General features: G+C 41.6%; 1 protein-coding gene across 12 annotated transcripts in view; it reads left to right on the top strand.

Moving 5' to 3' along the window:
• Positions 1 to 17,479, top strand: part of CNBP (CCHC-type zinc finger nucleic acid binding protein) — a 73,311-nt gene that overhangs the window by 47,496 nt on the left and 8,336 nt on the right. For 8 of the 12 annotated variants that reach the window (XM_083796462.1, XM_083796470.1, XM_083796468.1 and 5 more), the window contains 2 exons: positions 13,779 to 13,820; positions 14,668 to 14,815. The gene's annotated coding sequence lies outside the window, so the exon portion shown is untranslated. Of the gene's footprint in view, positions 1 to 13,778; positions 13,821 to 14,667; positions 14,816 to 16,956; positions 17,133 to 17,479 lie in introns of those variants that run through there. The other 4 variants (XM_083796466.1, XM_083796465.1, XM_083796459.1 and 1 more) reach the window with 2 other exon arrangements.

Genomic DNA, 17,479 nt, shown 5'->3' with positions numbered 1-17,479 from the left:
GCTGTGCTTCTCCCAAATAAGAAATAGCTGCCCAAGGCTTCAAGAGAACTATAACTAAATTAGATAAAATAGATTCCCGGCCCTTGCCTGATTGACTACCTAACATAACTGAGCAACTTGAAGTTGCCATGAGGATCTCAGTCCTGGACTTCCAGATTTATTTAATTGTTGTGTTTACTTTGCTAACACCATTATAATTTTTTAATTTTTATTTTTTATTTGGAATTTGGCTTAAAAACGCTTGGTGCCAGATGAATCCTCTATTCTCTTTCTCCACCCTGCCAAGATAAAGCTGTCTTACATTCCAACCTAACATAAGCTGAAAGCTGGCAGTAGTTTCAGATCTGCAGAATCCTTTAGTCCTGTCCATACTGTGATTGATCTGTATGCTGGCTGGACCAGAGCTTCTAGAGGCCCTTCTTGCCCTTTCACTAACCTGTTTAGGACTGGCTTTAAGTCCTCTCACTACCTCACTACCTAAATCACCAAGAACGGATGGGTTGAAGGAAGGAAGACAAAGATTTTCTGCTTCCGTTCTGTGAAGTGAACAAAACTTCTGAAGGAAAAGATGAGCCTGCAAAGACAATAAAACACATCATCTGTAAAATCTAAAATGGATTGAGAAGTCTTTCCTTGCTGAAGGCATAACTTTCAAATGTCTTTGGGAAGCTGCATGTTAACACATAAATTATCCACACTTCTTTGTCACCTTACACTGTGTTTCTCCACATCCATGTTCCCCACTGTGTGCATAGCAGGTTCCCCTGCCCAGCTCTCTCTTTTTGTGCTGTGCTGTCCCAGATGCCTACCACACTTCTGTTGCCAGATGCAAAACATGTATCTGCTCCATCTCCAGACTCAGGCCTATTGTAGCAGTGTTGTTACACATAGTTTTTCACACTGAGCCTCTATTTCCTTTCATTAGGGATGCAACAATACTGCTTTGTTAGGGTCCACCTCTTCTATGAGAACACCAGGACTGAGGAATGTGAGAAGTTTGTCTTAGAGGCAAGGAGGTTCAGGATGTAGGGAAAGAAGAAGAAAAGCATTGCATAACACTTGTGCAGCAGGGACGAAGTCCTCCTGTGCCCCTAACTTTGCATCTCAGGCCATCCACAGAAAGGTATTTAGGGAAAAGAAGAAGGTGGTGGCACAGGAAACATATCTCAAAGAGAGGATGAGATGAACCTAGGGCTTCTAATACTGAGGTTGGAACACCTTTCTTCATGCTGGTACAGCCAAAAGGTTACTGACAATAGCCAAATGGGCTGAAAAGGTAGTGGAGTACTGCCATAATGTGTGAGCGTCCCAAGGATGTTTCAACACCATCAGCAGAGCAGGAAGCCCTCAGAGCTTTTCTGCCCCCAGGAGAAATCATTTTATATTGGGGCGATGCTGCCTACACAATACTAATAGACTAGAACAAAGAAAATCCTGTTAAAGTAGATCAGAGTCATCTTCTAGCTGTTCAAGCAGTCCACAGAATTCACTGCACCGATCAAGCAGGACATTGCATGGGTTAATGCAAAATAATCAACACAGGATGAAGTGTTTCTGATTTGCAGCAGGGTTGGTGGGATAATCAGAGTTCTGAATTCATTTTTTTGTCAAGATTTCTTCCAAGTCTATTTTCAGTTACACTGTCACCAAATTTTGGATTTTCTGAATTTTGGGGGAGCTGTAAACAGCCCCAGTCTAACAAGGCTGCACCCACTGCCAGCAGCAAGCACCAGTGCTCCCTAAGGGACAGGGTGCCAGAAGCCAAGTGCAGTAACACCACCAGAGACCAGCACCATGGTACCCAACCAAGGTGAGCAGGCCAGACCCAACATGGCAGCTAGGTTCAACCATGAGTCCGGATCACCCCACAAGTTCACAGTGACAAGATAGGGTCAAGGTCAAGCCAAAAAGTCAGTCCACAAGTCAGGGCCAGGATCTGGTCTCCTGAGAGTATAGTCCAGTGATTGCTGGGCAGGTCCCCTGCTAAGAGACAGCTCCAAGGTGAAGGTGGGAGGTCAGGCCACAGGTCAGGATCAGTGGGTCCATGGGCAGGTACAGCTGTGGCTGAGCAGTACCCCGCAGCATAGCGTGGGCCATGACTGAAGGCCCAGGGCTGGGCCTAAAGGGGACTGTGGGTGGAGGCCCCAGGCAAGGCTGGGCAAGGCCATTGCGGCCTGTCAGCGTTCCCAGGGCCCCAAGACCCAATGTGACAAGCATAGGTGACTTCTGGCAATGCCCTCAAAAAACAGGGATAGAGAAGACAAAGGAATCCACCTGGGGAAGATAACAGGCTGGGACCCCAAGGAGTCTGGAAAGATAAAGAGTGTGTTGGTAAAACTTTTCATAGCAGATTTTGGAGAGGCATGGTCAGGAGACAGAAAGGATATGTTTGTTAAATATATAAACAGTCATTTTGCCTGCAATCTGCTCTGGTTCCTGAAAACACTGGGCTTCCACCAGGCAGAACCAGTATTTGCCTGGTCACCCAGTGGTGACTCATTGTAGCATCCAGCCCTGAGAGGCGGAGAGGGACGCTGAATTCAAAGTGATCATGAGCTCCTTTTGTCACAGTTATTCCCATTGAATGTTAAATAGAAATGTGGCATACGAAAGGACTTCAAGAGAACAGCTAGGCCAAGGATGAGCATCTCTTCCATACCGAAGGCCAAAAATGTCTTGGATACCCCATAGTAACAAACACTGTCATCCAGTAACAAGATGGCAAAAAAAATCATACGGCTATTTAGCTTTATGCTGGAGTTGTACATCTGGCCTCATAGTCTGGGCTCCTTCTCTGTGATCTTGGCTACTCTTCTGTGTTCACGCACAATGAAGTAACGTCCATCAGGCAAGGAAAGGTAACAGCGCAGAAGTGACCTTTGCTGAACAGCAGTGCTATAAGGTATTCACTGACTGGGCATAATGAAAACTGGACAAAACTGTTGAAAAGTTAAGTCTTTTTTTACATGTATTTATTCAACCCACTGGCACAGACATTTTGGACATCCTGCTCACATGTTTTGCATTAAAACATTATGAAATCCCAAATTCTGGTGCCAGATGGTTTTGGATTACTTTGCTTGTATGAAGAGTTTCATTTGGGTGCATGGAAAATGTAAAATATTCTGGTAATAGCTTTAGCAGGACTGTATATGCTGCATTTGTGTTATTCTTTAACTATGCTATATGCCTTCTACACATTATATTCTGAGTCATGAGAAAACTTTAAAATGTGAATTGAAATGTTCTGACTTCCCAGAACAGACTAAGCTCTGTAAAATGCTTAAAGGGATTGACGTGAAAGGAAATATTCCTAAAGACCTGCTATGCTGAGAAACCACACAGTGAATTAAAATAGCCCTCTCCTTACGAATACATGCCTCCTAAGAATGCATTGAGCCTGGTCCTGAATGTGAAGCTAGAAAAGAAAGAATGGGTAAAGGTCAAGCACACATCTGTTGTTTCTGCCAGTAATCATTTTGCTTGCTTTACTCGGTGAGCTGAATGAGTTTTCTAACAGGGATCTGTTAACTGTTAACAGGGATCACATTTTTCTGATGATCTTTTCTTGGTGCAACCGATGAGCACAAGAAGTATAAATATGGAGTTAACTTGAAATTAGATCTGTTGGAATTCACAGATCCTATTCTACGTAGTATGAATAGGGTGAAATGTTCCTTGCAGTTTCTGAATTTCATCCTGCATGGACCACTGTCACGTCACGTCCCGTACTGTGTGGCTCCTGCCTTGTCATTATTCAAGTATAGAATTACTTCTCAGATCCAGTCACACTCCCAAGTGCAAGAGCAAAACGTTGACCTGGTTAAACCAGTGGCTTTCTAGGATACAGTAATAAAAGTAAGCTGGGTTGTATATTAGAATATTTTAAAGTGACTTCTTTAACTGGGTGTGGTTTTGGCTGGTTTGTTTAAACTCAGTCTAGATGGGAAGCTAGTGACTAGTTAGAGATAGCCTTTTTCTCAGTATCTTCTTTTCCAGTTTTCCAGAATTAAATTGCTTATTTTCAGACACAGCACAAGAGTAAGGGTATGACATACGAACAATGATTTTATTCTCAGAGTCATAAAGTAGGCTGGGCTGTACAGAGGGATTCCCCTGGCTCTGCTCAACCTTTCCTAGCAGACTTCACTTCCCTGTTTTCCACAAGTACTGAACTCCAGAATTACAGCTTAAAACACGGAAAGAGAGGCATCAAAAATAAAATAAAATAAAATTAAATTAAAATAAAATAAAATAAAATAAAATAAAATAAAATAAAATAAAATAAAATAAAATAAAATAAAAGAATAAAATAAAAATAACCCACAGATAAACAGGAGTTTCAAATTTGATTTTGACAACTTTATTAATGCCAAAGAGTCTATGTTTCCAGTTGTACTGTGTTAAAGAGACTGAAAGTCATTGACTTACATTGCATTTGATCAGTCTCCAAGTACTCCAGAATAATTACTTGGGAAACATATTTCTATCCAGTTATTCTCTAAAAAGAAAGTGAAACCATGTAAAGCTTAGAAGTCTTGCAAGCTGTCATCAAAACCTGTGAGCTCCAAATGAGACCTGTGCAGAACAGTGCGAAATTACAAAGTTATACAGGACACCGATCTCTGCCTCAGCTGAGGTTCCTCATCTGCATCTCCTTACTAATGCGACTGAAAGTAGCAGCTGATGCCAGCTAAGACTGTACTAAGACCAAGAATTTTTTGGAGAGGTGGAGGGGTGGAGGAGTAAGAATAATGTCAGCTAGTATGTCTGGCATTAACAAAGTACCATGATCTTGCTGAGGTCAGCATCACACCCAAGACTCAGAAAGGCTGACTGCGATGGTTTAAGTAATAACCTTAGAGCTGAATATGTGCTGATTGGTTTGCTCAACTCTTCTCTAAGTCACTGGGTGGGGTATGCTTCAGAAAGGAGACTTTAGAATTTCAGAGTCAGGAGACTTAGATAGTATGAGAAAGCACGTGAAGCAGGTACAAAGCTTAACATTGCATATAGATGCAGGAGGCTTGGTTTTTAGTATCTGTATGAGTAGAAAGTGTACTTGAGCAACCTCAGTTTTAAATGAATGACCAGTGTGAAGGAACTTGCACGAGCAGTTTGTTATGCTTTTAAAAATCCTGTTGTTCAGGCTGCTCTGTAACAATGACACTTTTTAAAACTTTTTAAACTTTTTAAACTTTTTAAACTTTTTAAAACTGGAAATGCAGAAATTTCTGTGTCTTCCTCACTTGGTCATCTCTCCCACTGGCTCCTCCATCTATCTGGAGGTAGTCCAGAGAAGGCTACAGTATCGTGTTATTTCCCAGTGTTTACCTTTGGAAGACTGATGGATTGCTCATGACTGTAACAAATTTTGATAATTTTCCTGCATTTTTTTATTGGGACCTCTTCTGAGTAACTCAGGTGCCCCCATGCTTCAAGGTATGAATTTGCCTACAGCTGTGGTCATACCTCACCTCTGAAAGTGTCTCAAATACAGAACCTTTGAAAATGAAGCACATAGACTTAGTCACCACCTGTGAAAAGTTTTGTTTATGTGACCTGTCTGTTATCACACAGATTTAGGTGACACAAACATGGATAGAATTCAGTTAAAGGGGACAACGATCAGTACTCTGAGCCATCAAGTTGTCCTTTCCCTTTCCTGCAGTCTCCTGTCTCATTGTGCATCTCCCAGCTTTTGCAACACGGTACACATGCCATTAGCATGCCGCCCTGATTCACTTCCAAGAAGGCTAGGGAAAAAATGGCATTGAATTATTTCTTTAAAGGCTACTGCAATTCTGTCCACAAGGTTTCTAAATTAAAAAATATAAGAGACCTTATCTCTGGTATGTCCCAATCTCTGAGTGCTTGGTCTGCAACCTATTGTTTGTCTTCTAATAACTGGTATGGTTCTCTGGATGAATTTTGTCTAGAAATTCATAGGCATCATCAACATTCTGCAGTTACTGTTCTGCAGTAAATGGACTTGCCAAAAGGCACTTCCCCGTGTTAGCAGAGGGAGGTTTCCTTTCATTAAATGAAAATTTAACCGGAGAGCCCCATCAGGCCTTCCTTTTATGCATGCACAAGGGGAAGAGACTTCTGTGTCCACCAGAGGAGGACAGTGGCACTGTTTGGTTAACATGCCTCCCTCTTCTTCATTCAAACTGGAAACTTGTCCAGGCTTGCTGCAATCAGCACCTTTAGGGAATGAAGGTTCTCAGCTCCATGCAGAAAGAGTTTGGCTATTGATCATGGTATTGCTAGGTGGATTTTAGTCATCAGGACCGCTTACAACACAACTTGCAGTTGTACAAAGAGTAAGTGACAGTCAGCAGTAGAATGGAGGCCAAGGACTTCAAGCCTCTATTTCACATCGAACGCACGGAGCTTTTAATTACCCATGTAGGCTGGCAGGAGTGCCATGACCACGAACCTGTTTATCAAGTTGACTAATTAATGTATTTGTTTCTGAGTGTTCCAGTGTCAACGTTAGTCACCGTATGAACATTTGTAACAATAGTGGGATCAGGCAACACCCAAGGTCATTCCAAACTTAAAATATGAAAATACATTCTTAGTGTACTTTCCACTTGCTGTCACTTTTCTCACTCTTCCCAATTTGAAGTTGAGTGAGAGCTGCTTCCAGGAAAATAATCATGATCCTAGCAGATGATGTGTTTTATCCTGGTATACACCAAAGACAAAAACACGTGCTAATTTTTGAAAATTAATGTATTTCCTTTTTAAATGCAGAAATCAGTTCTACTTATTTTTCAGTTTTCAGGGGTATCCCATTTTCCTCTTCCTCTCTTTTTTTTTTTTTTTTGTAATTTTACATACAACCTCATTTTTCCTATCCTTTTCTATAAATCAGTATTTTATCATTTTCAAACTCATATGGATAAAACATCATTCTAGATGACTTATTTTATTAGTATCACCAACCCTACAGATGGTTGTTTATGATACAGTTATGCCTAGGCTTTCAGTTGCCTGAATCTTAAAGGAATAATTTTTAAAGACCTTAATATGAAGTGTTCCTGTTAAAGCTGGTGATAATACAAATAATCTGAGGCTAAGATGAGTTCTCACACATTTAATTACAATAATATATTATGAAGGAGGAAGTCAGTGACGAAAAAAAATCCATACCTTTGAGTAAAGAGGGGCTTTATCTCCATTTTATTCGAGTAATGAATGCTGTAATGAAATACCATTTCTGCATCTCATATTTAGGTGACTCTTCTCTATCTGCTTTTATAGAGTTTATATAAGAAACAGTTTTCATATATTATGTATTGTACTATTTGCCAAATAGACCAGCGACGATTAAATCACTCAAGTAGTTAATTTGGAATCCCCTTTTGGAGTATAAATAAACACTTTATTCTGCCCATCTGTATCTTACATTGACAAAGAAACTTTGCTGACAGCTCTTTTAAAAAATACTTTATAATTGTTGTATTCCTGCTTTTTGCTATTCTTGTAAACACTTCCTGAAAGAACTATAATCTAAAATGCTGGCCAAATTGAATCAACGGCGCTTTTAAGCAGATCCTGTTTTCTACCCAAGAGACTATATTTCAGCAACGATCCTGTTTCTCTTCTTCCATTCCCAAGATGTTGTAAAGTTTGCCTAATAGTCGTGAACCATTGGAAAACAAATGCCTTAGAACTGTGAGGTCTCATTGTTCATGTAGTGGGTAAGAAATTCAAGCGGCATTTCCAAGCATTTGGAAAGACTTGGGTTTATTCTGACACCTCCGTCATTCTTAACTTTAAGACTAAAATCTGCAAAAAAATCACTTCTTATTTTGCCTTAAGAAGTCAGAAAGTATTTAATATATACTTTAGGCAGACCTCTTCCAAATGGGTGTCCCTTTTTAACTGGGCACTGTTTTCTTTCCCTCATTATGAATGAGCAGTAAACAGCAGAGCAGAGAGTGACTCTTCACTTTATTCCTTTCGACTCAGCTTAGTCAAGCTACAGAACATGGAAGAATGAACATTTTTCTCTTTAATGTTTTATAATTGTGCTGTTCTTGATATAACAGCGCTTAATCCTGTCATTTTCATAATAGTATCTGGTGGGGGGGTTGGTGGTTTTTTTTTTTTTTTTTTTTTTCTGTTATGAGCCACGTAAACCACTTTTTTTAGTAAAGGACTAATGATATATTGTCCTGTTGTGGCATTGACAAAAGTGTGCTAGGAATTTAGTTACATATCACACCACCTATGTGCACTACGTGTGCAGTATGTGTAATGCCAAAGTCATGCAGAATGTGTATGTGGGTTTTCCTGCCACTGCAGAGAAACCACATGGGAAGAAAAAACTCAAGGGAAACAAAATGTCACTACATATAAAATTACAAAATAGAAGTAACCAGAAATAATCAGCTTCTCTATGGGTCAGATGTTGAAAACACCGTTTCCAGTGAATGCACATTTAAGGAATACCAGCATTAGGTGTGCATATAACAGAGGTTGATGAGATTAACATAAGAAAATCCAGCACTGTCCTTCTCAAAAGAACATGTGCAGTTACTGTCTAGAAAACGGCATGCTAACAACACCGAACTGTGTTGATTCTCCTAGCTATTCACACGTGCAGATACACGTTTAAGAGATGTCAAAACACTCCAAGATTAGGAAAGGTCCAGATGACGGCAATGTGTGTTCTTAACTCACTTTCAACCTTCGTGTATCACAGGAACAGAACTGAAGTTGTTAACTGAAGCATCATCTTTCATTTTATCCCACAGGTCCCCTTCTTCTTCCAAAGCAATATAAAAACAACGTTTATTGTGCAATATATGACTCTTTCCTAGGCTTTATTTACTATACACCAGTACATCCACACCTAGTGTGAATTATGAACTATGAACTTACAGAGCAGACCATACATGCTCACAAGTAAATCCTCTTCCTGAAACCCAAGACTTAGATAGCTACCCACCAAGTTAAATTTTACATATTAATCAGAAGAAGCCTAGGAAATCAAGGTATTTCCTTCCTGAGTAGAAGTCTTGCTTGAAACAGTGAAATAACCTCAGAAGAAGTGAAAACGGCACTAAGCACTGTGCAGAAGTGCAAAGCATGTCCTAAGCTGAGCCTTTATGAGTGGCTTCCAAGGGCCTAGTTTATGAAGGTGGCTTTAAGTTAGCCTTAACACACCGAGTCCAGGGATTCGGGCTATTTGTGCTCTAACAGCCAGCCAAACCTAGAACCTCTGAATATTTCACAATGTCCTTTTGCATTTCCGGGGCCATTTATGCTAGAAGAAGTAGGCCTCTGAAGCCACTAAAACAACTTGAGAATATCCCAATAGAAGAATAGCTTGTATTGAAGCTGAAGTTTTTAGCTTGTATTGAAGCTGAAGTTTTTCTTTTTGGTTGAAGCAAACAATTAGATCAGTAAATTTAGTGTTGTTGTTACCAAAAAAGGAAGATTAAATTATATTATTATACAGTCACAAGGAGAATATTGTTTAATTTCTATCTAATTCATATGGAATTGCCATGAAAAGAGTGGAAGTCAGGACTAATTATAAGCATTTTTACATGGAAGTCTTCACTTTTAACAATTCCAAACACAATACACTCGCACTGCTGAGGAACCCCACCCTATCTGGGCTTTTTTTAACACTGCTCTGACTTCTCATGACATAATTAAAGCAGCTCTTAATTCAGGTCTGCAGAATATTTAACATACACATCCTAATCATAACTTTTCATACTGCTCTGATGCTTTTTTTCGCCTTCAAGCCATGCACCTTTTTATGACCTTTTACTCATCCTCAGCTTGTAGTTTCTCATGCAATTGAAGTGAGACATGCCTATTTTTAGCACATAAAAATATTCTAGGAACTACAAAACTGTTTGTCATCTCTATTGGTAGAGCCTGATAGTTTTCATTTGTTAGTTAGTTGAAAATAACATGGAATTCAGTTATCTTTTTGTTGTTGATAAGGTTTACATTTTTTAGATAATTTCTGCCTTGACTTCACGCTGCTCCTTCCCAACAGCCATACCCCCTGACCTTGCTTTGTACAGCAACAAGTGGACATCTTTTTTAATCATCTTTTGGTTATCAAAAGAGTATTTGTAATAATTATGTTTGTACTTCTACTTAATGTGTAATAAAGCTGAAAGGATGCTGTCATTTTTATATCCACACTTCAATAAGAGGCGGATAACTTCACTTAGCTCTCTCTTGCGTGCTCAGCACTATTTCAGGTAAAACAGCCCATTGGAAAAACAGCACAATAAAGCTGATAAATCTCTGTAATATGAGCAAAAACTTTTTTTCCCATTAGATGTCTATCTTTCTACATGGAATTTATGTCTGAAATGAATGTAGCTATAATATTTTCCATTAACCTATCCTGCTGCTAAACCTTTCTTGGCAAAGATTATGATACGGTAAAGCAACTCAATTGCTTTCTTGACAGATTGTTCCAATAATAATGTAGAGGGGAAAAAAATTACTCATTATTTCAGTAATGAGATCTAGGGGGAAAAGAAGTTTTAATCCTTTTTGCTTTGACAGGCTGCAAACAGAACACCAAATGGGATGTATTTAATAAATAAACACTGCAAAGTCTCTGATCCACCTACAGCCAAGTCCTTACTCAGCCTTCTCTTACTGAAGTCATTTGGAATCTAGTCAAGTGCAGATAAAAGAGCTCATTTCATTTTTGGATCCAAGCTGAGTATTAGTACATCCAAACTAAGTTAGGAACCTGGCAGTGCGGAGAGGTGGGAGTGTGAAAGGACAGAGAAGCTTTGCTTTTGTACTTTTCTAGGCTCTATCCATCTTGTAATCCAAGTCAAGTTAGAGCAGTCTTTATTTACCTACAGTTGCCTCTTGGTAACTTAGAAAAGCTGCTCTAGAATCTGGGTGTATCTGGGCTGCAGCTGCACTCTTGACACAAGATTCCTAAGATTCCTAAGTGTCACAAGATTCCCAAGAATCTTCTTCCACAGAGTTAACTGGAATAGCTACATGGGGATGCCCTATAAACAAGGTAGAGTCTCTTGTACATGCAATTGCTCGACTGAAAACATACAATAATACAGCATGGGTTGATTAAGAATCCCAAATGTAGGCTTTAAAATCCATTCTACACAGTTCAGTATGATTGTGCAGCAAAGCAAAAGTTTTAGCTGCTGGATCTGATACTCTTCTGGAGTCATGGATCAGGAATTACTGCATAAATGGAATTGCATAAGCATTCAACTGATATCTAAGTCATGGAAGACTTGGGCTCATATAGTCCAATCACATTACATTAATAATTAATATTTTAAATTGTATTTTGAATAAAACACTGTGTACAGATCTTCTGTCACTGGTTCCTAATCAGCAAACCTAAAGTTTTGGAATCGCTTGCATTAATGACTGAGAGAAGCAAGAGAAGCATTTGAAAGCAAGCAAGTACCCAGGGCTACAGATTGACTGCAGCAGATGCCTGAGGACTGGACAGCTGATAATATACTTTACTGTGCTTCAGTGCATTCACTGGTACAATCAAGGGTACCTCTTGACCTTGATTTTACAATGTAATGTTTTAACCTTAGAGCACTGCACAAAAATAGAAGCAGCAGCACTACAAATCCTGACCTTTTAGTTGAATATCCTGTTTTAGAGGGATACCAGAACTCAATCAAAACTGCATACATGTAAATGTCTACTATTATTATCACACTATAGTGTCTAAGCTACTTTACATTCCAGGTTATATAGGTTATTCTTCAACTTTTTTCACATGTGTGGTCTCACAGACATACTTCAGTGAGGATTGCTCCATCATGCACTTAACAGTTAAGTGTTGTACAGACCACCAATTAGTGCATTTTAACACCTTTCACACCAGGGTCAACAGATGTAACAATTGTCTCAGTGGTACAATTGCCTCGGTGATAAAAGGAAATAGCACAAAACATTAAAATATTCTGAGCAGTTTGGAGCCAATAGTTTATTCTACAGAATGATTTAAAAATAAAAGAACAGAAAAAAGTTTGTGGGTTTTTGGTTTGGTTTGGTTTGGTTTGGTTTTGGTTTATTTGTTTGTTTTCTCATGTCAAAGAGCACACTTTAGAGAATATTCTGAGGCATCTTCCCACCATATCTCAGACTGATACACTGGCTGTTCGCTACGTGGGACACAACCTCACAGTGTCTTTATATGCAGGTTTTATCTTCCTATTTTCATATGACATTGATCTCCTGCTTCAGGCATTTGCCTTAACTGAGTCCTGAAGACTTCTGACCTCCTTCATACCTTGTAAACGCTAACTTTTTTATTCCACAGATCATTCTGAATAACCAATTTCATGTAATTTTAAAAATTTGTTGCACGCTTACATTACCTGTCTGGATAATGAAGTCATCTGCATCGTCAGTGAAAAATCAATTTAGTCACTCGCTTAAAGTATTTTAAATCCTAAAGATGCAACAGAATCACTGAGTACATTTAATAATGTCAGGGCCATGAGTGTACTAATAGAGTTTAATTGCTTTGACCAGCTTTTCGTGGTGCCTCCACCCCCACCTCTGTTGATGGGCCCTGGTGCCCCACTTAAGCTCAGCCCTGGGCCTTCAACCCCTGCCTGAGCTGTGCTACGGGCATGCTGGTTCAGCTCCATGTTCAGCTGGGGTACAGCTGTACCCATGCCCAGCCACGGATGGACCTCCTTGACCTGAGCCCTGACTATCTTCTTGGCTTGATCCCAGCCCTGCCTTTGCCAGGGGCAATCAGCAGCATGCATCTCACTCTGCTGTCACTGACCCTGATCTGCAAATTGATTTCCTGGCATCATCTCAGACCTGCCTCCTCGTTATGAGCATGTCCATCATCCGGACTCCTGGCTGACCCCAGCTGCCATCCCTGGGCCTGCCCTGTTTGTGTGCAGTGGGGCTGGGCCCTGCCTCACCACCTTGTAATCACGCTCGGTTCCTGGCTCCCCACACCACAAGCTGGCCCTCACAGGTCCCTGACAAATAATACGTGCATTGCTGCACATATGTTTATATATCTCTAAAAATATTTACAGAGTGTTTCCAGTAGTTTTCCAGACGTATTTAAGGGTTTTATTTTCTTTAGAGAAATAGGAAGATGATTGTGTAGCTGGACTCCTTAGTTAACAAAGGAAGTTCTTTCTGCCTGACTCTAAATGTGGATATCTGTGCAATAGTCACGAGCTAACTACTCATTCTTATATTATTATATACGTTAAATAAGTATTTGTTTGAAATCTCATCAGCTAACTACAACAAATCAAAGTAAGCCTCAGGAATCACTCAGTATGATTACCTCTCTTCAACCAGAATAATTTTACGCTAGCAGACTGCATGTAGCTAATTTAGAATAGACACACTGTTCAAGAAAATGGATATATGAGCCTATGAAATAATTTAGCCATGTAGCCTGAATATAACTATGAATATTTTATAAAAGAAGCAGGTAGATCTTTTCTGGTATCTGTTGCATCGCCCAGGAGATGATGTGTTCTAGATTTCAGAAGGCTCGTAAGATGACCACTGATTCTTACTGAACCGTCATTTACATGGGTAAGTATTAACCAGAGTCAAGCCTTCCTTTTTCCTATGCACCAACTGATTTCACTGGGTGTTTTATCAAACCTCTTTCAATGGCCAATTAACTGTGGTTTTTTTTTGTTTGTTTGTTTTTTAAAGAAATAAATATATAGATCTGAACTAAAGACTAACTTGGTTTCTTTCAGTAACAGATGATTATCTTTTTACAGAAGTATTTTGTGGATGTTGCTGACCCACTGGGCTTATACAAGGTAAAATATGCTTCTCTTATGTGACACTGTAATACAGAACATTATAAGGAATCTATTGATCTTAGAGAGAGAATGTTGCTTGCCAATCTTTAAAAACAAATATTTTCTGCCTTTGTTATTCTTTTACTGTTGGAACCATTGGAATTAAATTTACTGCAGAGGCTAGGACAATATATATATATATGTATCCAAAGGTAGAACTGTGTAAAGATAGCTGTTTATTCCTGCTCTGCTATATTATCCTCCAGTCAGGGAAAATGGTTGGGATGGGGGGAAAGAAACAGGCAGCAGCTACTGCTTGTTCTCAACCTGCTGAGGTCAAGTTGTTTTCAGCTAAACTGTACTCCAGGAGCTGTTTCTCTTTTGAATACTTATAATCCAGTGATTATTTTAGGTATCTTTGGTTTTGAAAAATCCCTCATGCAAAATGAAACAAGATTTCCTTTAAAAATAAAAATACATGGTTGAGAAGCAATGACAATTGCTTGGCAGTGAAAACAGTTTTCTGCCAACACACCCAACTACTTGGAAGCAAACAATGCACGAACATTGCTTGCAAGGTGTGATTTGTTGTTTTATTTGGTCTTAAAATGGTTGGTTTCTTCATCCGACACTTCTAAGAACTGTCTGCATTAGGAATACGTTGCTGAAACGGTGGATTTACCTTCAACAATTACTGTACTTGAGCTCCTTTGAATATTGTTATTCATACGTTGTTGTTCAGGATTGGATTTTTTTGGACAGATACAATGGAGAAGTCTGGAACTTAGATAAACTTTTCTTGCACATAAGAAAAGTAAAGACTTTGTACTTCTACCTTGCTTTCTGAATACCTTGTTTTCTATAGGGAATACTGCCTGGGCCAGAACCAGCTGTCAAGCCTCTCACTTTTGTTCTTTAACTGCAAGACTATGCTTTGCCTAAATATCAGAGAAACCTGCAAAACAAGAATTGCAAGCTTCATTAAGATACAACAAGCAAAATTAATTCTTGAGGTAAGTACAAAAAACAAATGCTGTTAAAAGACACTTATTATCTGCTGGGGGAAGATTTCATCCACTATAACAAAAAATAGTTTAAAATATCCTATATCATAAGAATATTGGAACTGTATTTGAGGCAGTAGCCTTACAGAGGATGATCAAGTGATTTGTCACCAGCAATAACTCTTCATGAGTAATGCATTTTCACTCATAGTTGCACCCTATTTCCATTTCAGCTTAGGGAGAGTCCATTATACGATTTGAAATAAATAAAACAGTTTTGATTTCTTCAGGGGAATTTACTTACTGTATCAGTCACAAAACTTTGTATGGCAGTTAAGCCTATGGATTACTGCTAAGATTAAGTTTGGGATTTCCTAGCCTCACGGACAGCACCAGAAGTACAACCAGCAAAACACAGGAAAAAGTTAGAAAAGTGTCTACAATTGTTTTGTCAGTCTAAAATTCCCGAGTAATAAAGACTCATACAGAAGCCAGGTTCTATTAAAAAAAAAAAAATAGTCGATAAAGATTTAAGGATGTATGATTTTCCTTCTGTATTTCTTCTCTTTGTGCCGTGTATTTTTTTTAATGCCGTGTAGGCACACCCTTGTTTTAGAAACTGTAAGCACTTCCTTAATAACAAACATATTTTTTCTTCCATTTATCACCTGTAGGAATTAAAACTAAACATGTATTTGTGAGGAAACCAAAGGCCACGAAAATTAAGCTTAAATATGACTGTAAAGATTTTAAAAAATCATTAGCGGGAAGAAACATTATTATGATTTCAAAGGTTGTTGATAGTGCTGAAGTTTTTACAGTGTTGTAAAACAAATGCCAGAATGAGAGTTGGCAAAAGTTATAGTAAAACAGTAGTGTAATGTACAGAAATTCTGAAACAGAAAATAGGCCTGAAAGGCTCATCCCCTTATGAGACCTGAATGCTGATGCTGTGATGTAAAAATACAGTACAGGAAACACAAATAAAAGCTAGTGATGTAAAAAAAACTCTATCTGAAGTGAACCACACACAACTGCATGGAAGGGAAGACATACGTTGCTACTCACATTCTAATAAAACAATCCTAACCATGGTGATGTAATAGATATGAGGATAGACAGCTTGAGGAAAGGTCAGTCCAAAGTTTTGTCTCCACGTTCAGCCTCACACCCGCACTTTTAGTTCTAATGCACGGTGGGAGATCTCTCACTCTCGCAGCAGACACATAGGTGGGGAGAACATTTCAACAGAAGCTTACGGTTGTGGAATTTTCAACGAAATTATGATGAACAAATAGATGGAGTAATTATGATACTGCCAGTGTTATACTCCCCAAAACATTCAAAAGTGGTTCTAGTATATTTAGTTCTTAGTTAGTTCCTAGGGCAAAGGGAGAGGATTTGTGTAAAAAGCCCCCTAGGTGAATACTGAATAGTAGTACCACTTATGAGATTTTTGTGAGAGATTTTAAATAGTTTAGTGATTCGATGTTTCATCCAAAACAAAACAAAAAAAAAACTTTGTTGTTGTTCTTGTTGCAATGCGTTAAAGTATCGCAGCGGCTGTTAACCGCTGCCTTGACAAGGTTACAGGCGCCCTGTACAAGCCGCCACGCCGAGCCCGGCGTGACTGAGCGCCGCGTCCTCCATTTCCTCGCGCTGCCGCCAGCCCCGCAGCCCCGCCAAGATGGCCGCCAGGGCCGGGCGGCACCTCCCGCCTCGCGCCCGGCGCTTGGGGCTGCCCGGGCAGGGACAGAAACCGTGCGGGGGGCGGAGGGGAGGCCGCCGGGGGGCGCGAGGAAGCCCGGTGCGAGCACCCCCGGCCTTACGGGCAGGGAAAAGCCCCAAGGGGCCGAGAAGAGCGGGGCCGAGGTGGAGACGGTGGAGACGGGCAGCTCCGCGGCCGCAGAGCGCTGAGGGGGCGCTGACGGGGAGAGGCGCGCGGGGCCGTGTGGGGCCGAGGCGAGGCGGGGCGGGCCCCGCTGTGCCGCAGCGCCCCGCGAGGGGCCGCCTGCCCCCCTCCCCCCCCCCGAGAGCGTCACGGTAGGCGGGCCCCTCCCCCCTTCCGCCTGCGCCGATTGGGCGCCCGCGTTCGCGACGCCGATTGGCCGCTCGGGAAAAGCGGGCCGCGCCCATTGGCGGAGAGGTGGGCTCCGCTGGGCCGTGCGCAGAGTAGTAGGGAGGGGCGGGGGGAGCGCGCGGGGCCGTGTGCAAGCCGCGTGTGGCGCAGGCAGAAGGGAGCGGAGCGGGCGGGCAGAGCAGCGCGGCCTTCCCTCGGCGCCCTCCGTCCGCCGCCAGCCGCCGCAGCGCGCTCGGCAGTCCGCGGGTAACGGCCGGGCCGGGGGGGGAGGCCCCGGGAGCGGGGGATGGCGGCGGAGGGCGAGGGGATGGCGGCGCTGGCGCACTCGGGCCTAGCGCGGGAAAGCGGCGCCCAGCGGGGCCGGGCCGGGCCTGGGCGGCGGGGCCGGGGGGCGCGGAGGGGCCGGGAGGGGTCTGTGCCGCTCGGGGAGCGGGGCCGGGCAGCCGGGCTGGGCGCGGGGCGCCCTGGGCCGCACCTCAGGGTCGGGGTCCCCCGGCAGCGGCGTGCCCCAGCCGGGCCGCAGGGCGTCCGGGGGCCGGGGGGGCCCTGGGCGGGCGGGCGGGCGGGAGAGGGAAGGAGGAGAGTGGAGGGGA

The sequence above is a fragment of the Anser anser genome, assembly GCF_964211835.1.
Source record: "Anser anser genome assembly, chromosome: 12".
NCBI classification, from domain to species: domain Eukaryota; kingdom Metazoa; phylum Chordata; class Aves; order Anseriformes; family Anatidae; genus Anser; species Anser anser.
The sequence above is the reverse complement of the archived record's forward strand: the minus strand, read 5'-3'. Positions and strand labels throughout refer to the sequence as shown.